General features: G+C 44.9%; 1 protein-coding gene across 2 annotated transcripts in view; it reads left to right on the plus strand.

Moving 5' to 3' along the window:
• ptprc (protein tyrosine phosphatase receptor type C) overlaps window positions 1–12,264 on the plus strand; it is a 209,506-nt gene that overhangs the window by 41,681 nt on the left and 155,561 nt on the right. The window lies entirely within an intron of this gene.

Genomic DNA, 12,264 nt, shown 5'->3' on the forward strand with positions numbered 1-12,264 from the left:
AGGAACAGCAAATGCTGTTGATGGACACAAAGTGTTGGAGTAACTCAGCGGGTAGGCAACATCTCTGGAGAAAAAGGATGTATGACATTTCGGGTCAGAACTCTTTTTCAACACTTCTTCACTGCCTTTGTATTCAATTCCCTTACACTGGACGTTGCACTGCACACTATACACTGTAAATGGTTCGATTGTAATCATGTCATGTCTTTCTGCTGTCTGGATAGCACGCAGCAACAGCTTTTCTCTGTGCCTCGGTACAGGTGACAATGAACTAAACGGAACTGTAACACATGGGCATTGAATGTGTGGCACGGTGGTGTAGCAGTAGAGTCAATGCCTTGCAGCACCAGAGACCCGGGTTCCATCCTGACTATGGGTGCTGTCTGTACGGAGTTTGCACGTTCTTCCCGTGACCCCGTGGGTTTTCCCTGGGTGCTCCGGTTTCCTGCAACACTCCAAAGCCGTGCAGATTTGTAGGTTAGCTGGCTTCGGTAAAAATTGTAAATTATCCCTACTTTGTAAGATAGTGCTAGCATACTGGGTGATCGCTGGTGGGTGATGGGCCAAAGGGCCTTTTTCCATGCTGTATCTCCAAAGTTTAAAGTCTAAAGTAAAGTCTAAATGAGCAGAACACAGAGTGTTGGAGGGATTCAGGGGTTCTTCAGGCTGAATGGTCATCTGTCCATTTTCCTCCACAGATGCCGCCCGACTAACTGAGTCCCTCCAGCCCTTAGTGCTTTTTTCAAGGTTCCAGCACGCAGTTCCCTGTGGAATATTAAATGACTATGTAGACCCGGATGACCTGTCTGATAGATTAAGGGAGATAAGAAGCAAAATAATTGGAATCAAAACATCTTTCTATGATAGATGTCTGACTGAAGAATATAAATGTATCAGAACAGCTCTATGCTTGCAGAAAGTAGCAATGAAAGTTTGGATCAGTCAGCACCAGCCACACCCAGCAGCAAAGCACTCCCTTACAGGCTTGTACAGAAGCTTGTGTAACGCTGTTAATTTTAATAGATGCCATATATTTAATCACTAAACTAGAGCAGTCCCGTGCTTCCTGTGAACTGAATGGGCTTCATTATACGCTCCGGTTCCATGCATAGTTTATACAATGCACTTCATGGCAAGTGGGAAACAGACTGGTGCTCATTCTCAGAGGCCACGTACCCTCTTTGTTAGACATAGAAAGCTGGAGTAACTCAGCGGGACAGGCAGCATCTCTGGAGAGAAGGAATAGGTGGCGTTTCGGGTTGTGACCCTTCTTCAAACCGTCATGACCTGAAACGTCACCAATTCCTCTTTTCCAGAGATGCTGCCTGACCCGTTGAGTTACTTCAGCTCTATGTGTGTGTCTTCGGTTTAAAGCAGCATCTGCAGTTCCTTCCTACACATGGCTAAATTCCTGTTAGTCATGTACCACTGAAGGACCAAAGTAACCTGCACACCATGACTCGGTGATGAATTATTTCAAGGATTATGTTGCCACCCAACACAGTCAAACCAAAATGTGATTTGACTTTGATGCTGATCAAAGTTTAAAGACAAGCTGGCAAGGGTGCGGAGAAGATTGCAAATATGGAAGGATGCAGCACAGTGGCGTAGCAGTAGAGTTGCTGCCTCACAGCGCCAGAGACCCCGGTTCAATCCTGACTATGGGTGCTGTCTGTATCTTCGTATATGTTCTCCCAGTGACCGCGTTGGTTTTCTCTGCGTGACCCAGTTTCCACCCATTTCCCAAAGATGTACAGGTTTGTAGGTTAATTGGCTTCTGTAAATTGTAAATTGTCCCTAGTGTGTAGGACAGTGCTAGTGTAGGCAGTGATCGCTGGTCGGCACAGACTCGGTGGGATGAATGGCCTGTTTCCATGCTGTATCTCTAAAGCCTAAAGTGCAGGAGCAGGCCCTTCGACCCACAATGTCCATGAGCAACATGATGCCAACTTAAACTAATCTCCTCAGCCTGTACGTACGTGATCCATGCCCTTACATTCCCTGCATATCCATGTGCCAATCCAAAGGCTTCTTTACAAGGATGTTTCCAGGACTCGAGGGCCTGAGGGTTTGGGCAGGCTAGGATTGTATTCACTGGAGGATGCGGGGTGATCTGAGAAAATGATGAGGGGAATGGATTGGGTAAATTCACACAGTCTTTTATCCAGAGTAGGGGGAACAAGAACAGGAAAACATAGGTTTAAGGTGAAGGGGGAAATATTTAATAGGAACCTGAGGGCAACTTTTTCACACGGAGGTTGGTGGGTGTCTGGAACGAGCTATCAGCGGAGGTAGTTGAGGCAGGATCAACAACACCGTTTAAAAGATAATTGGATATATACATGAGTAAGAAAGACATGGGCTAAATGTGAGCAAATGGGACTAGCTCAGATGGGGTATCTTGTTGGCTTGGTCTCATAGTCATACAGCATGGAAACAGGCCCATCAGCCCAACTCATACACGCCGACCAAGGTGCCCAATCTTTGCGCCACGTTTGGCCCTCATCCCTCGAAACCTTCCTAGCCTTGTTGGGCAAATGACCCTGTTTCTCTTCCGGATGACCCAAAGTCAAATGGAACAGGTGGAAGTGAAGCATTTTGTAAAAGTACTTTTGGTAATTGGACAATGTTTCTTAAAGTTAAAACATACACTTTGAGGAGATTTTGCAGTGGAGCAATAAAGTGTAGACACAGGAGCTGTAGATGCTGATTTACAAACACGTCACCTATCCATGTTCTCCACAGATGCTGCCCGACCCGCTGAGTTACTCCAGCACTCTGTGAAACGTCACCTATCCATATTCTCCACAGATGCTGCCTGACCCGCTGAGTTACTCCAGCACTTTGTGAAACGTCACCTATCTATATTCTCCAGAGTTTCTTCCTGACCCGCTGAGTTACTCCAGCCCTTTGGGTCTTTTTATATTTTTCAACAGTCTGGGCACTACAGTGAATATTGAAATGCCCACTGAAAGCAAGGCGAATTTCTAAAACTTGTCGGATCACTAGTTACCTCTTGAAGGGCCACTTCTCCTTCAAGGAGGAGGAAGAGAAAGTGCAGTGACTGTGGGCAGCGAGTTATGTTTTATATATTCAAGGGTCATGTGAACTGCAGGGGACAATTCCTGCAGCTGTGTAGACCCAGGTACGCAGTCTACACCTACCTTGTACAGCCGCTTCCTCACGGTGCCAGAGACGTCAGTTCCTTCCTGACCTCGACTGCTGCCTGTGTGGAGTGCGCACATTCTCCCTGTGACCGCATGGGTTTCCTCCGGGTGCTTCGGTTTCCTCCCACATCCCAAGTTTGCTGGTTAATTGGCCTGTGTAAATTGCCGCTAGTGTGTAGGGAGTGGATAAGAAGGTGGAATACAAGAACTAGAGTGAGCGGGTGGTCGATGGTCGACATGGTGGGCCGAAGGGCTGGATTCCATGCTGTAACTCCAAGCCTTTACACAATCTATCCATTTGTGTTTGAGATTGCACTGCAAAGTTACGCATCAGATTTTCTCCTTATGTTTGTTTCTGCCACTGTACTCTGTCTCGGTTTACTCTAACACCTTTCGATTCGCTCTTTTAACTTCCCTCTTTCAATAAAATAATTTGAAGCAGAAACACAGGAAGCTGCAATCATGACTTTGATGATAATCACAGATCTGCATTGTAGCAAGATTTAAATGTATCAAGTGTGTTCCATGGAAAATGTCCATGCACTTCGTACGTGCAGCTTCACAAGTCTCAGTTATGTGAGACTAAGCTTGTTAATGTTGATGCTTGATCTGTATCTTACCAAAGTGTCCAAAGTCATTAAGTCAAGCACACATCATTTACATACAATTTACTTACAAATTAACCTACAAACCTGTATGAATTTTGAATGCGAGTGGAAACCGGAGCACCCTGAGAAAACCCACTCGGTCCCAGGGAGAACGTTCAAACTCCGTGCAGACAGACAATAGGTGCAGGAGTAGGCCATTCGGCCCCTCGAGCCAGCACCACCACTCAATGTGATCATGGCCGATCATCCACAATCAGCACCCCGTTCCTGCCTTCTCCCCAGCGACGGTTCCCAAAATTAATTCCCAGGACGGCGGGACTATTATAAGTTGATAGAATGGAGTGGCAGGGCTTGAATACACTGGAATTTAGAAGGATGAGTAGGACAACACCCCTAGTCAGGATCGAACCCGAGTCTCTGTGAGGAAGCAACTCTACTGCTGCGCCACCGTGCCCACCAAAGTTACCACTGGTGGCTGGCACCAGAGAGGCAGGATTGAAGTTCTGTAGCTGTAGTCTGAGTAGAGAGAATAGAGAGGCTGGGCTTGTAAACTCTGGAGTTTAGAAGGATGAGAGGATATCTTATTGAAACATATAAGTTTGTCAAGTGTTTGGACACGCTAGAGGCAGGAAACATGTTCCCGATGTTGGGGGAGTCCAGAACCAGGGGCCGCAGTTTAAGAATAAGGAGTAAGCCATTTTGAACGGAGACAAGGAAACGCTTTTTCTCACAGAGAGTTGTGTGTCCGTGGAATTCTCTGCCTCAGTGGAGGCCGGTTCTCTGGATACTTTCAAGAGAGAGCTAGATAGGGCTCTTAAACATAGCGGAGCCAGGGGATATGGGGAGAAGGCAGGAACCGGGTACTGATTGGGGATGATCAGCCATGAGCACATTGAATGGCGGTGCTGGCTCAAAGGGCCGAATGGCCTACTCCTGCACCTATTGTCTAATGTCTATTGTCTATCAGGTGCTCCCAGCTTCACACGTGATAGTCCCAGCACACTGGCTCCTGATTATCCTTCACTCCTTCTCCAGGCTTCAGGGTAAATTTGTGGGGAAGGTCGATCCCACTGCTTTGGCCTCTGTGACTGATTCATGTGACTGATTCATGTCACTAGAACAACATCTACCCAAATTGGCGCAACAGCCAAGGAGGAAGCTAACCTTGGCCCAGTTAATGCTTATCCAATATTTATCACCCATTATTGATTTGTGTTTGTTTTGTCATTCTTCTGTATTTGTATGTGTTTGATGGGAAATAGGCATGGACATCAGCCCTGGAGTGTTACTGCCTCTCCTTTATTCCCTGCACCACTCCCCACCATCTTACCACATAATGTTTGGCCATTTGTCACATTAAGGCTTAATCTTGGTCCATTTGTAGTCAAACAGCACGGAGGCAAGCCCTTCATCCCAACTTCCCCATGCCGACCAAGTTCCACCTGCCCACATTTGGCCCACAATGCTCTAAAAGGCGTCACGGTGGCGCAGCGGTAGAGTTTCTGCCTTACAGCGAATGCAACACTGGAAACCTGGGTTCGATCCCAACCACGAGTGCTGTCTGTACGGAGTTTGCAGATTCTCCCCGTGACATTGTGGGTTTTCTCCGAGACCTTCGGTTTCCTCCCACACTCCAAATACGTGCTGGTTTGTAGGGTAATTGGCTTGGTGTGTGTGTAAATTGTCTCTAGTCTGTGAGGGCAGGGTACCCGATGGGCTGAATGGCCTGTTTCCACGCTGTATCTCTAAACTAAACTAAACAAACCCTTTCCTAGCCATGCTCCTGTCCAAATGTCTTTTATATAATGTTATAGTCTCTGCCTCAACTACTCCCTCTGGCAGCTCGTTCCATACACCAACCAACCTCAGTGTGACCAAGTTGCTCCTCAGGTTCATATTAAATCTTTCCCCTCTCACTATAAACCTTCCTGATTTCCCAACTTTGTGGGAACTGGGACAAAAATTGAACTTCCTGCATTAAATGACGTTAATTTCTATTGAAGAATGTTAAATTCATAGTTGTATGTTGACACTGAGGAGCTGATAGCTGATAGCTCCTTTAGGGGAAGCAATTATTTTATCTGTGCAATGATATAGGTTAACAAGTTGGACGGTCACTATAGCAACACACAAATTACGCCATTTGAATAATTTAGATTCTCGACCACATTGCACTACACCCTTTCCTTCTCTGCATGTTTCAAAAGAAGTAAAATAGTAAACAGAAGCAAGAGAAACCACAACAGAACCTGCTAACAGCGCTCTCTGTCTCATCTTGTGGCCCTGTTTAAACTGAACAGTAATCAGAAACATGTGTAGGAAGGAACAGCAGATGCTGGTTTAAACCAAAGACACAAAAAGCTAGAGAAACATGGATAGACGACGTTTCACAAAGTGCTGGAGTAACTCAGCGGGTCAGGCAGCATCTGTGGAGAAGAGAGTGCTGGATAGGTGACGTTTCACAGAGTGCTGGAGTAACTCAGTGGGTCAGGCAGCATCCCTGGGAAAAAGAAGTAGGTGATGTTTCGGGTCAAAACCATTTGTTAGTCTGAATGAGAATCTTGTCCATAAAGAACTGAACCATCTGGAATGAGTGTGAATTGGATGGGAACTGCGAGGGGCTGGAGTAACTCAGCATCTCTGGATGAAAAGAATTAGTGATATTTTGGATTGAGACCCTTCTTCAGACTGAAAGTAGCAGGTGGGTGTTGAAGAGCTCGGGTTGAAAACAATGAGAGATGGTCTTACAGAGCTCCCATCTGAGAGTGAAGGAAAACTTCTTCAAAGCAGGCATAACTTGAGGAGATTTTGCAGTGGAATAAGCCAAAATGTAGAAACAAAGAACTGCAGATGATGGTTTATACAAAGGATTGACACAAAGTGCTGGAGTAAATCGGTGGATCAGGCAGCAACTCTGGAGGAAAAGTGTAGGTGAAGTTTTGGGTCAGGGTCCTTCTTTTACTTGCTTCCAATTCTACTGATTTAGGTAGCTTATAATCAGTGGAGGGAGAGACTTTTGAGGGACTATTCTCCAAGTGACTGCATCTACTCCTCAACCCTTGTCAAGTCCTGACTCGAAACACCACCTGTCATTCCCTCCTCAGATGCTGCCTGACCCACTGAGTTTCAGCATCTGCACCTCTTTAGTTTTCCTTCAACCTTGAATTTATTTGTGGTCATCGATATTCAAATGAAAAAATTGTTGTTTCAGTACTCGTTGGCCTTGACGTAATACAGTAGAAACTTAAAGATCTGATCTTAATGGTGATGGAGCCATATTAATCTTTAGTATCTGAGTATCAAGTGTATTGCTTGGCAAACAATGTGCGTTTTACACTGGGTCAATGTTCCAGAAAGCTAGCACGTAATTCAAAACCCCAAAATTTAAATATTTAAACAGGTAGATTCCACTGTGGGACCAGAGGGCACAGCCTCAGAATAAAACGATGTACCCTTAGAAAGGAGATGAGAAGGAATTTCTTTAGCCAGAGGGTGGTGAATCTGTAGAATTCATTGCCACAGGGAGGCCAAGTCTTTGGGTATTTTTAAGGTGGAGATTGACAGTTTCGTAATTTGAAAAGGCGTCAAAGGTTACAGGGAGAAGGCAGGAGAATGGGGTTGAGAGGCAAAGATAGATCAGCCATGGTTGAATGGCGGAGGAGACTTGATGGGCTGAATGGCCTAATTTTGTTCCTAGAACTTATGACTCATACCAGAAATCTGATGTCAAGGAAGAGAGAGAATGCCACCCTTTACATTTAACATTGGCTCGACCAATCTTCCCAACATCAATGATGATTACAAGTGTCTTCTGCTTTCTCTCAGAATGCAATGTTATGTTTGTGTGATTTTGCTTTGTTGCGTCTTTTTGATAAAAGTCTGTGAAGCCAGACAGTGTGAGAGAGAAATGTAATTGAAATCGCTCAGGATGTTTTCTAGCTGGCTAATGGATTTTTTGATATCCTGCTGATCAGAAGTGATGGCAAGTTTGGGCTGAGTTTGTTGTGTTGTTCTGAAATGAATGTTGACGGAAAACAAGTTGAGATGCACTCATCCAATATGTGCTGATCACTGCTCCATCACTAATGAGTTCACCCTGAACCTAATACAATGTGTAAATTAGGTTTTGCATTAGTTAAACCTGCACATTATTTCATAAATGCACGTTAAATGCATAAAACATGCAGTCCCTTTGACATGGTTACAGTATATCAGGTGTTGTGATGTACACTATATTAGAACAGCATTAATACGTTCCTGAAAACTAGGTCAATTGAAAGGAACATAAGCCTCTTTTAATGGTTCCAATTGAGAAACTGCTTCAGTAGGAAAAAAACTTCCAACATGATCAATGTGACAGACCAAACTACAGTTTCCAAACTAAACAAAAGATTCAAATATCAGGTGTTTTATTTTCATATGCCCCGAAAAACTTGCAGCAGCACAACAGATATGTAATCTAGACACGTGATCTATAATAGAAACATAGAAACATAGAAAATAGGTGCAGGAGTAGGCCATTCGGCCCTTCGGGCCTGCACCGCCATTCAATATGATCATGGCTGATCATCCAACTCAGTATCCCGTACCTGCCTTCTCTCCATACCCCCTGATCCCTTTAGCCACAAGGGCCACATCTAACTCCCTCTTAATATTTGACAGATGGATAGCACTAAGCCAAAAAGCTTTTCACTGTACCTTGGTACACTTGACAGTCAACTACACTCAACTGACCATTAAGAGTGAAGATAGATACAAAAAGTTGGAGTCATTCAGCAGGTCAGACAACAAAAGGAATAGGTGACGTTTTGGGTTGAGACCCTTCTTCAGACTGAGAGTAGGGAAAAGGGAAACAAAAGATATAGATGGTGATGTGGGGAGATAAAGAACAATTGAATGACAGACATGCAAAAAAGTAATGATGATAAAGGAGACAGGCCATTGTTCGCTGTGGGCTAGGGGAAAATGAGTTACAGACAATGAGACGCAACAAGACAAATTTGAAGCTGGTACAACCGGTCTTAAGAGCCTTATTTAATAAATGCAGAATCCAATTGAAACATTATTAAAAAAAACACAATTTGCAAAAAATGAGAAGTAAGATGAATGTGTAGCAAATAAAGAAGTGAAAAAGAGGAGATTTGTAGAGATGTTGCAAGTGATATGGTAGTAGAGAGGATGACTGGGAGATGATGCAAGCACAATCAGCAGCTCTTGTAAGATGAGGGCTTGTTTTCAACAGTGTAGGCAGCAGCAGGGGAGCCATTTGAAAGTAACGGGAATGATGTTGACAGGACACAGAGTGCTGGAGTAACCCAGCGGGTCAGGCAGCATCTCTGGAGAACATGGATAGGTGAAGTTTCTGGTTGAGACCCTTCTGCAGATTGAACATGGGTAGGTGACATTTCAGAATGGTGTTGTGAAATCAGTGGTCGAATGACGCTGATCTGAACACAAACATTTTACATTTTATCGCAGCATCTAGGGAAATTAAGTAATCTAGAATTTAAAAAGCAAATGGCATAGTTTAGTTTAGAGAAACATCACTGAAATTTCCCACGGACCAACATGTCCCAGCTACACTTGTCCCACCTGCCTGCGTTTGGTCCGTATCATTCCAAACCTGTCCTAACCATGTACCTGTTTAACAATTTCTTAAACGTTGGGATATTCCCAGCTTCAACTATCTCCTCTGGCAGCTTGTTCCATACACCCAACACGCATTGTGTAAAAATATCTCCCCTCAGATTCCTATGATATCTTTTCCCCTTCACATCAAACCTATGTCCTCTTGAAATCTTTTGCCGTCCACCTGAAATCTCTGTCCTATGTCCGCAGCTGACCTTAAGAGATGTTGCTTGACCTGCTGAGATACTCCAGCACTGTGTGTCTTTTTTTTTTTTAGCATGAAACAGACTTTGTTTTAACGTATTTTAGAGCACAAGAATTGTAGAGATGGTTTGTTGAAACTTGTCCTAAACTATTCTCAAAAAATCACAGTTGCTGTGAACCTCTTATAGGTACGAAGCACTAATTATAAGGTCATTAAGTCATAAGTGATAGGAGTAGAATTAGGTCATTCGGCCCATTAAGTCTAAACCGACATTCAAATCACGGCTGATCCATCCCTCCCTCCTAACTCCATTCTCCTGCCTTCTCCCCATAACTTCTGACACCCGTACCAATCAAAAATCTATCTATCTCTGCCTTAAAAATATCCACTGACTTGGCCTCCACAGCCTCCTGTGGCAAAGAATTCCACAGATTCACCACCCCCTGACTAAAGAAATTCCTCCTCACCTTTCTAAAAAAATGTTTTTAATTCTGAGGCTAAGACCTAGACTCTCCCACTATTGGAAACATCTTCTCCACATCCACTCTATCCATGCCTTTCACTATATTTGTATGTTTCAATGAGGTCCCCCCTCATACTTCTGAACTCCAGCGAGTACAGGCCCAGTGCCGACAAACGTTCACCATATGTTAATCTGCGCATTCCTGGGATTATTCGTGTAAACATCCTCTTCTCCAGAGCCAGTACATCCTCAGATATGGTGCCCAAAATTGCTCACAATGTTCCAAATGCGGCCTTACCAGCACCTTATCCATGTTCAGCATCACATCCCTGTTTTTGTGTACACGCCCTCTTTGTGTGCAATGCCATCATGGAGTTTGCTTTCTTTACTACTGTTTTGACTTGCAGATGAATTATGTGTTAGAAGTATAAAGTATTTTACTTCTGATTGCTACAGTGATGTTTGTTAATGTACCATTGGGCAAAACCACTAGGGGGCAGGAGAAGCAACAAAGTCCTCACCAGCTTCCTCTGTGCCCTTGTACACAGAACTCTGACATGCTGTGATCCCAGGGAGTGACTGAAGTGAATGCTATTAATAGGTTGATAGAATGAACAAGCATTTTAGGGGGAAAAGAAGCTGAGGGTGGAACTGATAAAAGAGGCTTGAATGTAGCATTAGGGGAGCGACTCCACTCAGCGGCCATCGGGCACGGCACAACACAGCACCTCCCGACTCAAAACAGGGGCTTTCCCAACTCCACACAGGGGCTTTCCCAACTCCACTCTTGCGGTCTCAATCAGCACGGCTTGTTTACTCAGCCCCGCCTCCGGGTATTTATTCTCCTGCGGGTGCCGGAAGGGGCGTTACCTTCCTGGTGACTGACAGGCGAGGAGACCAACCTGCTGATCTCATCTATATTACTAAAAGTCAGATCTTGACCGCTTTTGGCTCGCTGTGCTCTGATTTCCAAGAGAACGCCGCCACCTACGGCCGTCATATTTGGCCACATCGGTCAGAGCCCCCCTTCACCTTCTGGGACCAGAGGATTTTTCCCATCGATGAAAAATCAGATGGATATTAATGTTTTTTAAAAATTTGCCATTCTTTCTGCTGGCGGGAGGGGGGAGGGACTATTAAACCCGGAACCTCACTCAGTCTCTGCAAGATGGAGGAAGCCAGAGGGTCACGTCTCTCTGAGCAACACTGAACACATGTCTACTCAACTGTGAGTGCCCTTAATGTGGTTTGAAGTAAAACATATGGTTAGTTTGAAGTAAAAATGCACTGCAAATGGTTGTTTAGATGCTTTGGGTTGAAGTAAAAAGGCACTACTGCAAATGGTGGTTTGGGTGCTTTGGCTTGAAGTTAAAAGGCACTACTGCAAATGGTGGCTTGGGTGCTTTGGGTAACTTCCTGTTTGCACTGTATATTAAGTTTAGATAAAATGCTACCACTTACGGCTGTGATTTTTGGCCAGCTTACTCAGTCCCCCTCCGCTCAGCAGGTGCAAAGGATTCTTCCCATTAATGAAAAATAAAAGTGTTATTAGTGTTTAAAAAATGTTGACAATCTCTCTCCTGTCAATCACGCCATGAAGGCTACACCTTTTCCGGTGGGGCGGGGGGGGGGGTTATAAAACCCGGAAGTGTGGGTGTGGCTCAGTCTCTGCATGATGGGGGAGGGGGAGGTCACGACTCTGTCTGAGCTGTGAATCAACGAAACTACACTTGAATGTGGTGGCCTTGGATCCAACTTGAAGTGGTATGAAACTGCATTTGAATTCGGTGGCCTTGCACCCTGCGTGAAGTGGTAGGAAACTGCACTTGAATTTGGTGGCCTTGCACCCTGCTTGAAATAGTGGGGAAATGAATTTGAATTTGGTGGCCTTGCACCCTGCTTGAAATGGAATTTCAAGGAATAGCCATGAATCAACTGCCAGCCCAACAGTCATGAGTGGGCTGCCAGCATATCAGCTTGAGGGACTGAGCTTCCACCCCAAGAACCCATACCAGCGCTTCAGAAAGCCCCCCCCCCCCCCCCCCCCCCCACCTCCCACTGGCCACCAATATTGGAATTGGTGGAACGGTGGAATATTACTTCGGGGGACCAGCCCTCCCGTGTGATCATGGGACGCAACGAATCCCGCTTAGTCTAGTGATTTTTTAAACCTTCATAACTTTTCTCATGTTT

The sequence above is a fragment of the Leucoraja erinacea genome, chromosome 10, assembly GCF_028641065.1.
Source record: "Leucoraja erinacea ecotype New England chromosome 10, Leri_hhj_1, whole genome shotgun sequence".
Lineage (NCBI taxonomy): Eukaryota > Metazoa > Chordata > Chondrichthyes > Rajiformes > Rajidae > Leucoraja > Leucoraja erinaceus.